This window comes from Ambystoma mexicanum, chromosome 3p (genome assembly GCF_040938575.1).
Source record: "Ambystoma mexicanum isolate Mex_15411 chromosome 3p, UKY_AmexF1_1, whole genome shotgun sequence".
In the NCBI taxonomy this organism is placed as follows: Eukaryota; Metazoa; Chordata; class Amphibia; order Caudata; family Ambystomatidae; genus Ambystoma; species Ambystoma mexicanum.
In genome coordinates this window covers 403,858,479-403,875,807 of record NC_090925.1, presented here as the reverse complement: position 1 = coordinate 403,875,807, position 17,329 = coordinate 403,858,479, and positions in this window count along the sequence as shown.

Here is a 17,329-nt window from a genome sequence, read left to right as displayed (position 1 = left end):
TAGAAGCGTCTATCGGCTCTGAAGCACAGGTCAATTACCTGCACAAAACCAATATGTATTACCTGAGTCTACTAAGAACGATAAGACCATTCATGAATGAAGAAAACACTGCAACAATTGTGAGAGCAATCATAATATCTCGTTTGGATTACGGAAATGCCTTCCTGCTGGGAGCCACGAAGAGAGAGCTCAAAAGGTGCCAAGTAATGCAAAATGACTCAGTTCACTGTGTAAAGAAAACAAAAAATAGAGAACATACATCAGCAGGCAGAAAGGAGCTTCACTGGCTCAGAATAGAAGACAGAGTCATTTTCAAGGCTATGACTATAGTCCACAGATGCCTAATTGGAGAGGCACCAAGTTATTTTAAAAAGCAATGTTCACTGTATGTTCCCCGTAGATGCTTGAGATCAGCAGAAGCAGGTTTTCTGAATATACCCGACGCTAAATTGGTGTCACGAGGGGGTAGAGCCTTCCTGTTTCAGGCTGCAATATGTTGGAATAAACTACCTGCGATGCTGAGACAGGAGGGGAATTATCTTTGTCTCAGGAAAGCACTGAAAACCTTCTTATTCCACTAAACTTCTAAATCCCAAAGCAGTACTTGCAGCCTTTAGAGGTCAGCGACTTTTCTCAGGTGCCAAATGTAATTTAAGCTTTTCCCAGTCCACCGCGCCCTGGTGGCAGTGGGCTTTCGGTGCGTTATAAATATAAAGACATAGACATCGACAGAAGTGGCCAGAACATAATTTCCCTTATAGGGGATTACAATTGGGCAAAACATATAACCAACATTGCCAACAGTCAAGACGCTGTGAGAAAACCACAATACAACAACAAAGGCATAAATCCCCTTGTAGGAAATATACATTGGGGAAAGTTTATATTCCACATTGCCAGGTGACTGTGAAACCATACAGAGGCGACAAGGACACACCTCTCCCTTTTTGGGATATCAGCTGGGGGAACCTTGTAACCCAAACTGCCAACAGTCAAGAGACCAAAAGAAAAGACAGTTATTGTTCAACCCTCCTTCCAAGACAGATTGGTGTGGAGAATCTTGGAATCAATATTGCCATACATTTTGAATGTAGTTGTAGGAGCTTTCTTCCTGGCAGGCGAGTATACCAGGAAAGAAGAAGATGGTTTGATGAAGTAATTTGTGGTAAAAAAGGTGTGGTGGAAAGACCTTTGTTGAATCAAAGAACTTGTTTACCGTATCCAATATTTGACAAGCTGTGGTATCACCAAGAGAAGTTGCTGTGCTATCCTGACAAAAGAAGCTCATTTGAAGAAGGTGTGAAAAGCTTACAATATTTGGAGATTTTGAAAAGACAATTGCTTTGGTTTTGATCTTGTTTTATGAAAGAAACACATTTACCTTTCAAAGAAGGATATTGTGGAAAACGCCAGTTGGTTTGAATTGTGAACAAACATTTGTGGAAAAGACATTTGCTGTGTTACAGGGAAAGACACACGGGTTGGAAGAGATGTTTTGTGTTACTTTGAACAGAACTTTGTTGAAACAAAACTGTGCTCAAAGTATTCCTGAATTGAATTGATTCAGCGGGAGAGAGCCGAACCATGGTCACAAGGAGTACTTTCAAAATACAACTGATAAATTGTTTTGTTGATCTAAAATTAGCCATACATTCCTTGTATAATTTTATTGTGTGGATTAGTGAGAGGGTCAGAGACTTTTTGGACACTAGGACACTTTTCTTTAGTTTTAGTTTGCTAGACAGGGACCTCCTTGTTAGGATAGAGAAAGATAGGTGTTTATCCTACAATTTTTCATTTAATAAATGGTAAACCTTGAGAAAACTTTACCTTTTTGTCAGTCTGGTATTTATGACTTCTCACAGAGGGTCATTGAAGAATTGAGAGGGCCACCTCAGCTGTTGAAAATGATGGAATCAATTATTTACAACAGGGTTTATTTGTCTAATGAATTTGAGCTCATGGTCAAATTGGATCCATGGATCTGCTCTGTAAGGAGTGGTTTGGCCATGGGGCAAAGGTGTCTGGTAAAACCACTAGGTGCAGTGATTGTTCCAGAGAGAGGGAGCTTGGTTATGTGACCAATGAAACATATTCCGTTCATTTCCCTCCTGTGTTGGACATGCAATAAGCATTTACCAATTTAGTATCATCACCTACTGCGTTTTTCATCTCAAACTGGACCTGGGTGTCAGCAGTGTGCATGTGGTAGTCAATGTTGTAGCCTTACAATATTTAGGCTATCAGGGCAATTTGGATTTTGAATAGTATTGGTGAATGTGTTGATCCTTGTTGCACTTCAGAGGGGATGCTATTCATTCTGGAGTGTACGTGGTCCAGCTTGACTCGTGTTTGAGATTGCAGAAGAATTCTGTTGGATGGGACAGAGCCATTCCTTCGATACGGGCTGTAGTTTTAAACCAATCTGGCATCAGTTTGTGCTTGCTAGTGTTGCGTGCTTCTGGAAGCACCAAAACACCCAAATGGAAGCATAACACCAATAAGAATAGGGTGAGGGGGTTCAATAACTAACCTCATAGCCCAACTACATACCATATTCATTCATAGAGTGCACTGTAAACCCTGGGTGGGTGCATGGCACTAATAACAAATATTGTTCTGAATACTGAGTGGCACTCACATCATCTACCTAGAAAAGATGAAGAGATCTGTGAACCTTCTGGGATTCAAACCTGTGACCATGAAATTAAACCCAGATCCCTGTAGTGGATGTGTTAGTCACTGAACCACAGACCCAGCAATGGATTTGATGGATTTTGTATGCCATTACATTGTTTTTCTGTAGTACATAATTGGCAATGTGTTTAGCCTAGGGCCAGCATTACACAACATAACACAGCACAGTAACTATAGCGGGAACCAAGTGTCTTTATCTGTTTTTGGAAGGACTGTTTTCTATAACACTGAAGGAAAATGGTTAATTGATCCGGCGAGAAGCCACTTTGGAGAAACTAATACATGTTGGTCACTGTTATTTTCCTATGCTTAGGTGGGCACTATATGCATCTTAAGACCCTATGCCTCCCTGGAGCTAAACAGGCCCGTGTTGTTAGCTTCAAAATACCACATGGCACCATGCAACCTGGCCAAGACCAAACCAACAATGTTTCTTGCTGACTACTGCATGCGGTCACCACAAGATCATTGTGCAATGCAGTCCCACATCATGGCACCATACAAGCGAGATGAGCACGTCTTCACTACTTGTCTATTTCCAAAGATACCTGGAACACCAGTATCCACACAGAACTAAAGGGGTGTCTATGACTCGCCCAAAGTGTACCAATGCAGAATTTCCATACTTCCAATGTTCTTCACTTCCCACAGCTTATCTTCTCGTTGTGTGTGGCTTCCCCCGAAACACCACCCCCTGTTCAAATTCGTACTCCTAATATATAAATCACTCTGGGGTATGGGACTGACCTACCTAACCTTCTCTGCCTCCCACTGCTCTCCTCCGCACACTTTGCATTCTGAAGTACTACTCAACCTCAATGTTCCCCACCTGTGTTAAAACCCTCTTCCACTCCTTTACCCTCCTTGCTCCCTTACACTGGAAGTCCCTGACCTCTAAAATCAGGAATTCAACAACTATGCTTATGGTAAGAAAGACCTCCTTCCAGTAGAGCCAGTAACCAAGACATGCAATGGCATCACCCACCTCCACATGAGCCTATGCCTCTCTCCCAACTATACACAATTGTGTGTTGCTGTAAATCATTACTGTCACTTGGTACTGTTCTCAGTTGTTGTTCCCATTTATTCTGCTTAGCTTCTGCTCTTCCACATCTCAATAACTGATGACTGTAAAGTACCCTGAATTAGGTTTGCCCGGTCTCCTCTTTGCTCATATACCTTCCTTCTATTCGAAATTAGGGCTTATTTCAAATATATAAACATAGCAATGCTCCTTGGAACTGAAAAGAGTCGAATGTGTAAAACTCTTATACTGAGCTGTTAAGCTATCTCAGATAATGGATTCACAACATGCTGCTGGCCACAGGTTAGATTTCTCCCAGAGCCACTAGATCAGCAATCACTGTGGTTGATAACACAAGTCCTATGTATGTGCTATTCTAAGGATGTCTGTGCACCAGGGACAGTCACAGCAACCCTTTCCCTGTGACCTGATTAATTCAGTTGGCCAATCCTCTAACATTCGGGGAAACACCCTGCTACAGAATCGAAAAGGAATCCATGGCGGACATGTCATCCTCCAATCCAAATCCTGATGCTGTCTGAATGAGTATGTGTAATTTGTGATTTCAAACACTCTAATCTTAGGGTGAGTGTTGTGAAAAATTAATTGAGCACCAAGCCCACTGTGTATTATTTGCTTAGGAGTTGAAACATGCAAGGATTGTATTACAGACATGTTTGTCGAATATCAAGATCTGTTGATATTCTTATGTTCCCAAAATGGTTGATCGTATGTAAATCCATGACAAACCCACATTGGTGCTATATGTCTCCTTTCCCTTTCAAATATGAGTATTTCGATGGTATTACAATGTTGTCCTCCATTTGGCACACCATATTGTCTCTCAAAATCTCTTCCCTTTTTGAGAAAGGCTGTGCTAGGTTAAACCCAATTACCTGTTTCTTTTGTGCGCACCAGAGTAATGTTTAAATTTTGGTGTTGTCTACTAGCCGGTAGTGCTGTTGAACCCACATATGTGTTCCAGTATGCACAAACACTAATAATTAACAAAAAAAGAAAACTCAGTTGTGAACCCTGCAGCATGGTCCTCTGGTCACTTACAAGTTCTGTTGGCACTCTAGTAACCGTGCAGCTCCTACCATGTCCCCATGCTTGAAATTGTGTCCCTAATGTGGTGGCGACATTCCTACAGGACACATGCAATGACAATCTTTGTATATAAAAAACAGGCAAGTCCGCTGTTCAGTGGATGTCCCTGTCATAATTGCTTCCATACAAACAAATAATCGGCTTCAAGATATCCATTTTCTGAGTGGTCGCTGTGCTGTCAGTAATGGCTAGGGAGTTTCTAGCAAATGAAGAGTAAGCAATGTTTTAGGAGAGGAGGAGGAGATGGAAAGGATGGGGTACAGGGACTCTCTAGAAACAATCCCTCACCTACTTGGAACCCTGATAAGAAGTGACTCTTAGATTACAGTCGTCCCCCCCCAGCGTTCTACTGAAGTAGTCTTACTGTTGTGTTGCTACCCGCTGTCCGAGTATAATACTGCTTTTGTGATGGCAGCCTGTCCTTATGTTTTTGATTTGATTTTGATTTGGACAATATGGTCACCATACATACACAGCCCCTGCACCCCGACTCTGCCCCTCATTTCCAAACGCCAGTGAGGCTCCTTAACTTGCATCCCACACTACAAACAGTGAGGCTTGCTCCCCCACTCAGAACCTTCTTCCTCTCACATCACCTCAGAGGAAGCCTTGAGGAAAGGGGGCATGGCAGAGCTCAGCATGGCTCTTAGCCTAAGGAGTGTGAGTGAGTGAGTGAGTGAGTGAGTGAGTGAGTGAGTGAGTGAGTGAGTGAGTGAGTGAGTGAGTGAGTGAGTGAGTGAGTGAGTGAGTGAGTGAGTGAGTGAGTGAGTGAGTGAGTGAGTGAAAAAGAGAGTTATGGATAAGGAAGGAATGAGGATGAAAGGGAGAGAAAGAGAGAGAGAAGACTGACTGTAGAAGAGGTGTGGGTAGATATAGATAAACACACGCCTACAGAACAGAGCTCGCAAGACCACACTAAAAGTGAATGTAGAAATCAGGACAGTAGGCGAAGAGGAGTTTTGTAGACCTTTATTACACAGTGTCTTAACCAAGGTAGTTGAACTCCAGGTTTGACCCCACAGTTACTTCACTGTGAGTAAAAAGGCACCAGGAGTTCCTCTTCTCTTTGAGTGTCTCCTACTCTCACGGACCCGGATAGGCCCACCAGTTGCTCTCACTCTCCTCTCCTTCTCCCTGCAAAAAGCAACAAAAACGCCATTAGGCCAGTCCCTTTTATACCTGGGGTTTGGAGGGAAAAGGACCAATCGGGGACAACTTCCCTCCCCCCCTGTCTGATTGGTGGGGACCCTAGGGACCCACCCTCTATGAATAGTGCTGCCTCCTCCCCCCCTCCTCCTTTATTCTGGCTGCCTGGCTCTAGCTTCCCCTCCCTGCTGTCAGCCACACCCTCTCCATTGGCTCCGCCCCCCCAACAATGTGTCTCCCTCGAGACATGTCTCCCGGAGGCCCGTCCTGCTTGTGGCCCCAAGCCACCGTTCTGGGTCTGCCCCACATGAGGTAAGGAGGGGGTTCTGTTTGGTTGCCCCTGATGGGTCCTTGCCCAGCTGTCTGGCGCACCTCCGACGCCGAGCGGTCGGCACGAGTCGGGCTCTCCAGTTCCCGAGCCTCGCCGCCGCTCGCCGCCGGAGGCCGCCGAGGTACGCTGTGCTCGCAGGTCTCCCAGCCGCAGCGCCAGTGAACCCGGTCCTCGTGGGCACACGCGGCGCTGCGGCTGTGAGCACCCGCGGCGCCGCGGCTGCAACGCCGGCACCGTCGCGGGACGCCGACAAGGCTCTCCCTTTAACAGGGACGCCTTCCCGGCGCCCGCGTTCGGCGCCGCACACGCCCGCGGCACAGCGGGCTCCTCTGGCCGTGCGTCCCGCTTTCCCTCACCGTCCACCCTCACATCCTCACAGTGAAAAAGGAAAAGGGGGAGAGAAAGGCAGCCAGACTGTAATGACTCAGAGCAATACACAGTGACGGGCCCACCCACAGAGAGACAATGAGATTATAACAGACTGCCCTGACAGAGAGAAAAAAAGATAACGTAGAGATAGCGATGCAGAGTGAGACAGTGACAGACACAGCGAATGGAGAGGGAGCGAGAGAAAGAAAGAGGGGAAGCTAATTATGCATGTAAAAGGCCGGGTACAGCTATCACATCTGATTTGCAATAACAATAAGACCTGTTATGGCCTTTCCTTTCATGCCACATGTCTGCAACAGTAAATGCAATCCAAATACTACTATTGTTGGATCTCTGGCAGAGATAGTTTTTTTAGGTCTGGTTTAACAGAGGCTTTGGTCTTATTGTGAGTTCTTTGCATATTCTCAAATGAGTGCTTTAGCCAGGACCAGAGCCCTCTCTCTCTCTCTAAACCCTGCTTCTAACAACATCCGTCCATGCCTAAACCAATGGAAATCCGAGCTTGGGTCATTGTTGGAAGGAACGTGCAACGTACTCCTTCCACGCAGATTCACACTGCCCCCCTAAGTACATTTTCGGCCATAGAGTGATCTAGTGGGTATTGCTACTTAAACATGCAGAACAAATTCTGCAGTATGGTATGTAATCCTGTGGGGGAAATACGTGGTCAGTAATGCAGCACATATTCAGAGGCATGTTCAGACACGTTGCCAAACTGTAGTAGAATTATGGTGATCAGGCTTTCTGTTGTGCCTGGACTGTCCCGGAAGTGGACCCTGAGTTCCCCTGTCCCGAGAGGTTTTATATTTAAAAATCGCAGAGAGAAACCACTGTCATTATCACAGCTGTAATTGTATAGACAGTCACATCTTACTCATCAAGAATTATCCGCCATATATACATTATTAAGGCTTGGTAATTTTACATGGACACCCAAGCCATTCGGAGGTAGGATCCAGCTCCCAGCCTTTCAGTTAAAAGCTATATGCATTCACTGATTGTGCCACAGGGTAAACGTGTTTTTGATCCAGTAAAAGTATCCACAATATTGGAACCTAGTTGGGGGATCTGAAACTCAAATCTTCCCTATCATCATATCAGAATTTGATTTGAGTCAATTCTATTCAGGTATTGCTTTTTCTTATGGGGGTTTTACTCCACACTGTTGGATTCCTGTTTTTGCTTTATCCTTCAAGGTTTTGCACATAATGGGCCTCATTACAACCCTGGCATTGAGGGGTTAACGGCGCCGTAAAAGGCTGCGGCGCCGTTAAACCCTTAATGCCGGATTCACACTTTAATGCCTGCTTTTTACAGGCGTTAAAGTCCAACCCGCTAAGGGACCTTGGTGCTAATTACGGCACCGTAATTTACGGTGCCGTAATTAGTGCCTTCCCCATTCCCATTCAGCCCTATGGGCCAAAAATGGGAATGGGGAAGGGGCCATGGTGAATGGGGATTTACCGCCCCGCCAACCTTGGAATGGGGCGGTAAATCCGCCATCCACCATGGCGGAATCCGGCATGGACCATGGTGCTAATAGCTAATAGCACCATGGTCCAACGCCAGGGTTGTAATGAGGCCCAGCATGTCGTTTCCCAAATAAAACTTTACAATTTTATTTAGTTTCTTTGGAATGCAACCTTTATTAAAAGATTAGAGGTGTTGATCTAATATCTCTCGGCTGCAGAGGAGAATATATAATTCGAGAGATAAACTTCATGAAACTGTTTCATAAGTCATATTTGTTAAAAAACATCATTTGGACTGTATGGACCAGGAATAGTCAAAGACGACTCCTATTCCTTTTGATTCGGAGATGTATTTCTTGATGTGGACTCCGAACCAAAAAGTTTTTATAAAATTTACAAAAATTATACGATCCCTTTTCGTGTTGGGATCAGAAGTGTGCCTTGATTTGGGGATATCTCTGATCCGTCATTATTCCAATCAGGTCACATGGAAGCCGACCGGTTTTAGTGGTATTGAAGTTATTAGGATCCAGTTAATACATGTGGTGCTTTCTAATAATTACTTTATGCTTGATAAAAGATTTTTTCTGCAGACATCAGGGTCCTTAATGGGGGCTCCAATGGCCCTAGTTATGCAAATGCATGCATGATCTTATTTGAAATGACACATGTTCTGCCGAATGTACTGGTTGAATATATTGAAATGATGACGTTGTTATAATGATGATGTCTTTGGCATTTGGACAGGGTCTATTGCCAAATTTGATCAGTTCTTGGGCATTTGTAGAGTATTTAAATAATACACATTTGGGCATGTGTGGAGTATTTAAATAATAGACAATCTAGAATTCAGTTCACTTCATGGATCTAAAATGATGGGATAAACTACTTAGATGTTCTGGTTAAATGGGAGAATAATGTGTTGCAAACTGCTATATATCGTAAGCCAACTGATAAAAACAATATCTTACATGCCGCACATCGGTATCCCCTGCATGCACTTAAGAGTCTTCCTTATTCACAGAACGTGATGTGTCTCAGTATGGGAATTTCTTAGATTAAGGAGGATTGTATCTGACTAATATAGTATAAGGATTATAAATGCCTGGATGCCATCTGCATAATATAATTCATAAGGCTTCACACATCACGTAATTTCCCAGAATATATTATGTGTAACAAGCTGGAGGACACCTTAAGCACTGTGTGTCCTGAAATATGCTGACCTGACCCAGTGCATGTCTTGATAGGACTACAAATCCCAGAATACACTTGATGCCTTTATATGATTGACTATACCAGAAGACACTCTATTCTCACTAAATACAAAAACATACACAGGAGTACATGTCACAAGAATTACTCTATAATTCAGGACAGGGTTATCTCCCAATCTAGTGGTGGCACCTCAGTATGGGCAGGGAGGGGAATGTCACCCCCTTGCTTGAGTGGCATGCAGCAGAGTCCATTATTTTGGGAGAACTGTGCTGTCTGTCACTGAGTAGGGGTGTGCCCCGAGCTACATATTTATTTTGTAATGAAGAGCCCTTTGTGCTCCGCAAAGTATGTAGACCACAATAATGTGAGGCCGGGCGGGGTAGGAAATATGGCCCGCTGTCTCTCATTATTGTGTTAACAGCATAGGTAAGATGACAGACAGGAGAAGAGTCCTGCCCTGTCAGTCAGCGCATCATGCTCACCATCTGGAGAAGAGGGGTGGGCGATGCAGCGGTGTGGCCATTCCATTTCTCCACAGTCAAGTAAATTCATATATGGTAATGGTGATATATATTGCAGCAGCCTGCATGAAGTTGTGTTTGTACAGCTAGCATGCAACTATTTATTATCTATGTGGTGGTGGCAGCAGTGTGCAGACTGCAGTAGGTGTGAATAGGAAAGTGAAGTATGATTTGTGTGTGTGTAATGTGTTAGTATGTATCTTCACATGTATATGTATATGTGTGTGTTAGTTTTTAATCTATGTGTACATGCGAGGATTTGTCAGAATGCTATATGAATGCATAGGTGAATGGGAGAGTGTATGTTTCATAAATTAATGTGAATGAGAGAGTGTGTGCCTGCATATGTGAAAGGGTACAGACTACTACATTTAGGAGGGTAGCAGGAGGTGCTCCTGGCTGGATGGTTTACTTTACCTTGGGTGCACATTCAAGAAGTACATATAGAATGGAACTTTTAACTTTGCTTCAAGGTTAAACATAATAAGTGTTATTATGTGGCCAGAGGCTGGTCTGCTTTGGTGGTTCCAGTCTGTATAGCATATACTTTCTTTCTGTGGCATGGCACTTTTTATTGGTCATCAAGGATAAAGCAGTCATGATAAGTGTTATGATTGGACTACATTGTACTAATTTGGTGGCACTGGTCTGCATATTCGTTCTTTCTGTAGCATAGCATTTTTTTTACTGGGCATAAAGGGTTATGCAGACATACGTGTTATTACCTGGCTAGACTGGCCTACATTGGTGAAGCCACTTTGGCCATACATTCTTTCTGAGTCATGGCATGTTCACCTGTGCATTAAGGGTAACACAAATATGATAAGTTACTAAGTGGCTAGACTGACCAGTTCTGTTTGTTCCAGTCTGTATATACTTTCTTTGAGTGGCATAGCATTATTTACTGTGCATCAGCGGAATAGCAAACATGATAAATGTGATTATGTGGCTGGGCTGGCCTGCTTTGGTGGCACCACTCTGCATATAGTTGCTAACTGTGGCATGGCATTGGTTTACTGGGCTTCATTGGTAAAGCAACATAATACAAATTATTAAGTGGCTGGACTGGCTTAAATTAGTACAGCCAGTCTGGATATACTTTTTTACTGTGGCAAGCCATTTCTTTACTGGCTGGAAAGGCTGAGAAGAGTACGTTCTTTTATGGTATTATTGGCATGAACTGGCATGTACTGGTGTAGCCTGCACTGACATGTATGGGTACATATGACATGGGCCACATCAGTCATCAGATGTGGACAATTGTTGCACACTGCCTGATCGTATCGTTCTTAGCAATACATCATACAAGAGTTATTATCAACTCATAACTCAAGTGTAGATAGTTAGCCTTCCTTTAAGGAAAGGGGATTACCATTTTAGTGGAACATTATCCTAATCATCCAGGAAATGTTCACGCTTTACAGCGCCTCAATGCCTTATGGGCTGCAAGTGCGCTTAACAAATGCAAATAAATAAATAAATAAAAATCTTTCGACAATAGTATACATAGCAGGATATTTCCGCATTGGACGCATTTCAAGTCATCCATAACTAAGTGCACATAAAATATACAAATTATCATTCCTTTTAAATAATTCATAATGCTCTATGAAGTAAAGATAGATTAACTCTTATCAATAGCAATCAGTACACTCAATAATGTCGAGTGAGGTTTAAAGAGCATCTAATACCAAATGGCCGCCACCACATGTCCAATAATTTCACCAGACTGCCTCACTAATCCCCAACCCAAAGGTGAGGTACGAACTAATATCAGTACAACCCCACTGTCTCCTTAATCACTCACTCAAGTGCAATACAATGAACAACACCACTCCCATGGGCGTCCTGCGAGTGCAAAGACTAAAAGTATAACTATCCCTGCGTTAATAACCAACAAGTGCACACTGTGATGTGTGTTGCACATCATGTCCAAGATGGTAGAGTACATGCGCATGTCCCTGTCTAGTAACAGCCTGTTAGCTTTTATAATGTGAAGCAGATGTGAGCTGTCAGTCCTGGTAGTTACATGTCCTTTCTGCTCATTGAACGTAGGTCAAACTCACAATGCCAGAATCAATGTCATATTTAACTACTCTTGTACATGGTGGAGGCTAGAAAGGTGACAAACCATACATAATTTCGTTTTCTTAGGACTGTATTGCATTAAACCACCAAAATGTTTGCTTGGCTGCGCCTTTTTTCTTCTTGTCTGAGAAATTGTGTACATTACGGTGAGCCTACTCAGGCAACACTGTTTATTAATAATAACTGTGCTGTTTAACATTAGACCTATAGGCAGTGTTCCTTAGATGTTATCTCTATCAAATGCTTGCATTATGGCATGGAATTAATAAGTGGCTCAAACACAAACTTATATTTTTAATGAACACTGCTGAAACACCTATGCTGGAATAGGATTATATAGGCAGCGTTTTCAACATCTTAACACACCATGCAGGTCATCGTCTCATAACAATACAGCAATGGTAGACACGTTCATTTATTTATTTAATTTATTTATTTGGACATTTATATAACACACTGGATATCTGGGTCGCTGTAAGTTTAAGAATATGGTTACAAGAGTTACAAAGTGCATTGATGACCAAGTACATACTTTAGAACAGTCTGTCCTCATATTACCAGGCAGCTACATCACGGCATGCATTTACAAATGAAATTCCAAGTACATGCAATGGGAAAGCATGACCTCATGTTGCAAGGCGGCTACATCATGCCATGCAGATACTAATAAAAGTCCAGGTACATGAAATGGTAAAGCCTGCCTCGTGGTGCAAGGCGGCTACATCATGACATGGAGATACAAATGAAAGTCCAGGTACATGATATGGCAAAGCCTGCCTCATGTTGCAAGGCAGCTACGTCATGGCATGCAGATACACATGAAAGTCCAGGTACATGCAATGGGAAAACCTGACTCATGTTGCAAGGCGGCTACATCATGTTTACACTATGTGGTGATAAGGGAAAAATGTGGCAGACTTTGCACAATTGAACAAAGTTGCGATCTAATGTTAAGGATTTAATTTACTTTCTTTTGCCCATACTTAATATGATTTCTTCTTGGTTTTGTTCTGCCTTTCTCCCCTCAAATTATTGTATATTGATCGTACCACACATGTTTATCATGGTGAACGTGTGCTGCATGGTTATATTATTTATTTATGCACATTCAGCCCAGCCTTTAATGTTAATAGGTCAAAACACGTGTTAGCAACTAACGTATGCATTTTGGAGTGTGGAACAAACAGTTCAACTCAAATTAGAGTTTGATCTACGTTCATTGAGCACAAAGGAAATTTAACTACCAGGACCGACAACTCAACCCTGTATCACATTATAATATCGAAGCTAATGAGCTATTACTACACGGCAACATGCGCAAGGGGGGTGTAACATTTGTTCTTGTTATCTGCTCATAGGCTGTGGGAAAGCCTATATATGCTTACCCAAGCAGCAGGCCACTTAAAATTATTTTTCAAAGTGCAGCTGAATAGAGTTGCCCAACAACATTTCTCACACCTACCAAATTACTTCCTCTGTAGATGTAAGCATCCTCTGTTTCATCAATAGACTTCACACATGAGTCCACACAAATAAAAAGAATCCAAAAAACTATTCTATACTGCATTTCTATTCACTTTACCACACATCAAACATATTAGTTTACTCAACAAATGGACGGCTATCCCAGCCAACTGTCCCTCTCCCAATCCAACAAATCTATTTTCTGGTTGGACGCTAAATAAAGCGTTTCACATCACGTGTCTGGAACTACTATAGAAATAGAAAAAATACTAACTCCTGGAGTTTCCTCTCCTTACGTGTCTCCATAAAAGAGAAAAAGTTATATTCTTTAATTAAAAGTATATAGAGTAAAATACCAAGCTCTACCATAGTAACTTGTTCAAGACAGCAAGTACTTTGATATATATATACAAATAACGCTTGCCAACATATTAGAAATCTTCATTAATTCAATGTTGTTTTCAAAGACAATCTTAAAACCAAGCTCAGTAATCACTGTTAGAAAATATATATAAACTTTAGTGAACTCACAATAAACCTCACTCTTCATGCCTTATGTCTACTATAATATATTACACATTATAGAGGTTAATCACTCTTCTCATCAAATTAAGGGCCCAGGACCGTGGGTTGACGTATTCACAAAGAGAAGATTATCGTACAATTTGGCATATTAATTCATCCAGGAACCTTATACATTCATTATATTGAAAATCCAACAACTTGTGTATTTTTCATCCAAAATACATATATCTATTGTATTACTCAATTCATTGAAAATACACAAGTCCATAGTTCCATTAGTCGATCTTTTACACTGATGTAACATGTAATTAGACCTTGATACTCAATGTCTATACACAATGCTGTTACAAAATCAGGCACTTACACACAGTTAATACCACTACCATCAATCGAAATAAATTAAGTTTCAAATGTACATTTTTATTACTCCTAGGTATACATTCTTCTAAGGCAGGGGTATTCAAACTGTGGGGTGTGTCCCCCGGGGGATGAGGCCATATTCCTGGGTGGGGAGGCGAGAACCCAGCCTGAAATAAAAAATAAAAAAAGAAATTATTTTTTTTTACAACTTTTTTTTAAAGGGAGGCAAGAAAAAGCAGGGCTCGGGAGAGCCCGGGACATGGGCGGCTCACCCATAATGGGTGAGGGGGTGTCGACCCAGTGGCCCCCCTCACCCATTTTGGAGGAGCTGTGGAGCCAGCCCAGTGAAACACTTAGTGCTTTCTCAGTTGCTTTATCAGCTGAGGGAGCGCTCCTGGGCTGGCTGAACTGTCAAAAATGCCTTTGACAGTTCAGTTCCTCAGCCACACATGCTCAATGAGCTATGCAAGGCTGGGGCGTTTTGCTTCAACAGCCTTACATAGCTTATTGAAAATTCTGGCTGGGGAGCTGCATGCCGGTATGTGCGAGGGGCAGCGCCTGCGCCTCCTCGCACATACAAACAGAGGAGGCTGGAGCAGGGCATTTCAGCACCCACACCGAGGCCCCTGCATGAATGTGCAGGAACCCGGAAGCTCTTGCTTCCCAATTCCTTTTAATGATGCAAGAGCTGGCATACTGGGGAGGAACCTTCAGGAACAAGGCAGAAGGTAAGTTTACGTTAATTTATTTGTAATTTAAATTAAGTATGGGTGCGTGTGTACTTGTGTTATGAGTGAGTCTATGATGATGGGTGCGCGCGGTGTGAATGATAGAGTGCTTGCTGTGTGAATGCTGTGTCAATGTGTGTGTGTGTGTCCGTGGAGCTGATTTTTTAAATTGCCTTTGTTGCACAATCCCCCTACCCACCTGCCAATATCAGCTCTCCTTCTGAGGCTCTGTGGAGCCAGGGGGCGGGGATGGCATTTTTTTTACTGGACATCTATCATAGATGGCCAGTAAAAAGTACCATGCTTTCCCCCTGTGCACCACAGCGCCTTGCATACACACATAATCACTTTGATTGTGCGCATGTGTTAGGCACTGTGAGGCCCAAGGGACAGGGATGGTATCTTTTTACTGGACATCTATCATGTCCAGTAAATAAAATCCATACCTGCCTCCTGGGTCCCCCAGCGCCAATTGCAAACTGTTTGGCTTTTTGCCTAATTTTTCCAAAAAGTATGCTCTAAAATGGTGCAGTTTAACCCAGTATTTTAAAAAAATGTCCAGGGGGAGACCCCACCCGATCTCCCCTTTCATTCATTCAGACTCTCTCGCTACGCTTGGTCGCTATGGCATATCTGGGAGAAATATATATGCCCCTCCACTTAAAAAATTCACCAGCTGCCACTGGCCCTGGACTGTGCTGGGAGCGGGGTGAGGGAGCCCAGAGACTGTGTTGGGAGCAGGATGCGGGGGGCATTGGATAGTGGCCGGAGCAGTGAAGGGAGAGCCCAGGGTCTGTGGTGGGTGAGGAGAGCCCAGGGACAGGTCTAGGAGTGGGATGAGGAAGCCCAGAGACTGTGATGGGAGCAGGTGGGGGAGCCCAGGGATGATACTGTGAGTAGGGTGTGGTGACGGCGCGACATAGTTCATAGCCATTTGGCTCAGCCTGCCCACATTTTACTCAGCGGGGGCCCAGGCCAAAGAAAATTGAAGACCACTGTTCTAAGGTAACGATATAGTAGACATGTCACAACAATTTACTGAAAGCAGTGCAGTGATAACATCACATGCATACTTTTTGGAAACACTGTGTCTAATTGGTTACTCCAAAAGGCTTCTCTTTGTAACAGCTTGTGTTCTAAATGTCCTCCTCTGTAATAGGTTTTAACAACTTCCAGCACAATAAATCTTAACTGTGATACTGGATGTTTACATTTTATTAAATGCCTCCCTACTGGTGAATGCACATTCATCATTCTACCGTTGCTTTTATGCTATTGCTGCAAATCTAAACTTTCCCTGTAGTAATTCCTATGTACATCATGCCACACGGACATCTGATGACATAGATCACGTTTTTTGTGTCACAACTCGCATAATGGTACGGATTGATTTTGTCTCCGGTTTGTGGATGATGGATGAATTCCCCTTTAATACGATTATTGCAGTTTCCACACGATGAGCATCGAAACGTACCTTTTACACATTTGTATGAATTAGGAAGTGAACCATCTGCTCAAACAAGCATGTTGCATGCATTTTGTTTGTTACTAAACGTAAATATCTGTGCCCTTGAGAATAACATGTAATATCTCATCATGTGTAAATAGTTTCCAATATTTTCTGATGATATTTTGAGTCGCGTTATCTTTTTAGAGTAGTTCATGACATGTACTGTTGCTGGGTCTTTCTTCACCCGAGGATTCAATACATTTTCTCTGGAAGTTATTAGAGCTCTGTGACAAATTCCCGGATGTCGTCATTTCTTCCATGGGGGGAACCCCTTCCCATGAGGCCAGGGGGGTGAGGCCCTTACCCGATAGTCCCCCTGCAGGTGGTACTCAGCGGGTGGATCTCATGGGGAGGAAAAACCCCTATGGGACCAGTGGTGACCTGGGGAGAACATGGTATCCCCATAACCGACCTTACCCTGACACACCTTCCTACATCCATGACACCAACACTATACCTAATATTCATTATATGTTTTTGTAGATCTATTAGTATAGGAAGTACTGGGATGAGAAAGAGTGTAGGCTCCACCAAGGAAGAGTATCCTAGAAGTACTGAGATGAAGGAGAAACCAATTGACCCACTGGAAGATCTCCAAGTTGGTAGTAAGACAAATAAGAGGTGCAGAGCCGTGCAGATGGCCCCACAGACCCAAAGCGAGCATTCTAGCTTCATCAGAGGAGATAACAAACAACCTGTCAATAAAGGAGAAGATGGACAACCAATGTTGTCAGACCAGCCCTGG